The sequence below is a fragment of the Microtus oregoni genome, unplaced genomic scaffold (assembly GCF_018167655.1).
Source record: "Microtus oregoni isolate MIOR12 unplaced genomic scaffold, Mior012 000154F_ref0000087, whole genome shotgun sequence".
In the NCBI taxonomy this organism is placed as follows: domain Eukaryota; kingdom Metazoa; phylum Chordata; class Mammalia; order Rodentia; family Cricetidae; genus Microtus; species Microtus oregoni.
The window spans coordinates 772,195-774,897 of NW_024544809.1; positions in this window are offsets into that span (position 1 = coordinate 772,195).

Here is a 2,703-nt window from a genome sequence, read left to right on the forward strand (position 1 = left end):
TAGAATATGAAGTAAAATCTGGTGTTTACATTAGATGTCAATCTTTATATCACACAGTTCTTGAAATCATAGATGCATAATGTCACATTTCCATCACTTCAATGTTTTTAGCGTATACAGAGCAGTATTACCAAGCTTAAAAATCTCCTGTCTTTGCCTAGTTTTTTCCCCAGCCTTTCTTCCTCTGAACCCCTGGAAAAATACTGATCTTTTCATTCGCTTTGTAATTTTGCCTTTTCCACAGCTTCCTTAATTGGGCTCACACAGGACACAGGCTTTTAGTTGAGTTCTTTCATTTAGTAATGTAATTTGAAGCTCTTCCATGGAACTGAGGATATTGCCTCGCGGTAGAGCACCTGCCTGGCCCCTGTGCAGGGCCCTGACTTTACCCCCCAGCACCACAGGCATAATGTTTCTCCATGTCTCTTTGTACTTCAATTCCTCATTTCTTTTTCTCACTGAACACGTTACTGCTGTGTGCCTGTACCACCGTTTATTTTTTCTTTGGCCAGTGGACATCTTCGCTGATTACAAGTTTGGGCAGTTATGAATAAAGCTGTTTGTTGGCTACCTGTCTTATTGTTGGAACAAAATACAGGACCAAAGCAACTTAAAGAAGGAAAAATTTGTTTTGAGGCTATAGTCCATCATGGTGGGGAAGTTATGGTTTGAGGCAGCTGGGAATGTATCAGGAGTTCACAAAAGCACACAACACTAAGTACCACTTAGCTCCTGTCTTCATTTGGGGTTTCTAGTGCTGTGAAGTGTCACCATGACCACAGCCACTCTTAAAAAGTAAACCATTTAATTGGGGCTGGCTTACCGTGTCAGAGGTTTAGTCTTGTCATGGTGGGAAGCATCGTAGCATGAAGGTAAGCGTGGTGCTGGGGAGGTAGCAGTATATAGTAGAGAAGTTAACACTAACTAAGTTCAACTTGTTAATTGTTCCTTCTTTTATCACCAAATCTAAGGTCTCCTAGATATTCCCTCCCATCTTGTCCTGTAGAAAGAAGTCTTGTTTTGTGTTTTATACATAGTTCTTTGACCTACTTAGGCTTCATTTCTAGGAAAGATGAGAGGCCTGTGCCTAAACTGACTTATAGTTTGTTGTGTCCAATTGCGCCAGCATTACAGGTTGAAAACACCTTCTATTGGCTTGGCTTTGGTCTGCGGTTAAACACCAGCTGACTACATGTGTGTTTGTATTTCTGAGCCCTCTGTCCTGTGTCACTGATCATTGGATCTAGACCCTCTCGCTGCTGTCACGCTGTCCACTTTTGCTATGTGCGTGCTGTGGATATTGGGGTTGAGGAATAGCAATCATCCAACTTTGTTCACCTCTTTCAATACTGTGCTGGCTCTTAAAGGGCTTTTGTTTCCTTCTACGTAAATCTGAGAACTTACATTTTTGTATCTGCAAAGTAATTTGCTAGAATGTTGGGTTTGGCCAAATATAATCTGTCGATCTACTGGGAAGAACTGGAATCTTCACAGTGTCCTCCACATATCGCACGATAACTTCCCACTCAATCAGCTCTTATTCACTGCTCTCGTCAATTCTATAGTTTTTCCATAAAGCTTTTGCTAATAGTCAATTTTAGCTACAATTTCACTTTAGAGGATTAAAGCGATTAGTACCATGTCTTAATTTTCAATTCTAGTTATTTAAAACAATGATAAATGTCTCTCTGGATCTCAGTTCCAGGATAACCAGAACTGTTACACAGAGAAGCCCTATCTCTGACTTTTTAAGTTTCTTTTTAATATTTTTTTAGTTACCTATGCATGAGCATGAATGTGAGCGCAGGTAACTACAGAGGCCAGAAGTGGGAGTCGGAGCCCCCGGAGCTGAAAGAACAAGACATTCAACTGCTGAGTGGTCTCTTCAGCCCACAATGGATTTCTCAGTAATAAATTTAAATCCTACAACTTTGCTAGAGCGGTTGAGTTGTTCCAGGAGATCAAGAGGTACATATTGTTGTGCTTGGGGCCGTGGGGCCTTATACAGCCTCATAGTGAACAAAGGAGACTTAATTCTTTTCCCCAAACTTGTACAACTTGTCCTGAGACTCCAATATGAGTTTCAACAGGATCAGCCTGACAACATTTCTTGTGTTGTTGAATTTAGAGGAAACTTTAATTTCTCCCCTTTAAGTAAGCCAGTAATAAAAGTTGATGGATGTTCTTAATTTGAGGAAATTAATCTCTGTTATTTATGTATTAGTGTCTTACAGTAAATAGATAATAAATTGGATCTGTTGAACATCTTTTCTGCCATTGACACAGCATGATTTTTTATTAGCCTGTTCATAAGATAGACTGCAATAATGTATTCAAGTGTTGAACCATCCTTGCCCACTTAGAATAAATCTCAATTAACGTTACATCGCTGGGTTTGATTTGGGGATATTTTGTGAGTAGTGTTGCATGTATGTTCATCAGAGATTCTGGTCTGCTGTTTTCCTGCCCTAGAATATCTGTGTCTGACTTTAACTCCAGGATGACACCGTCCTCATAGGATGGGATAGAATGGGTTTTCTCTGCTTTTATTTTCTTTAATAAATAAAGGTCAGCTCAGACCATCTGTTCTACCATCTATTCTTCTGTGAGTTTGGGGAGTCTGTGCCTTTCAAGGAATTGGTCCATCAGGCAGGAGTGGCTCACACCTTTGACCCCAGCACTTGGGAGGCAGAGGCAGGTGTA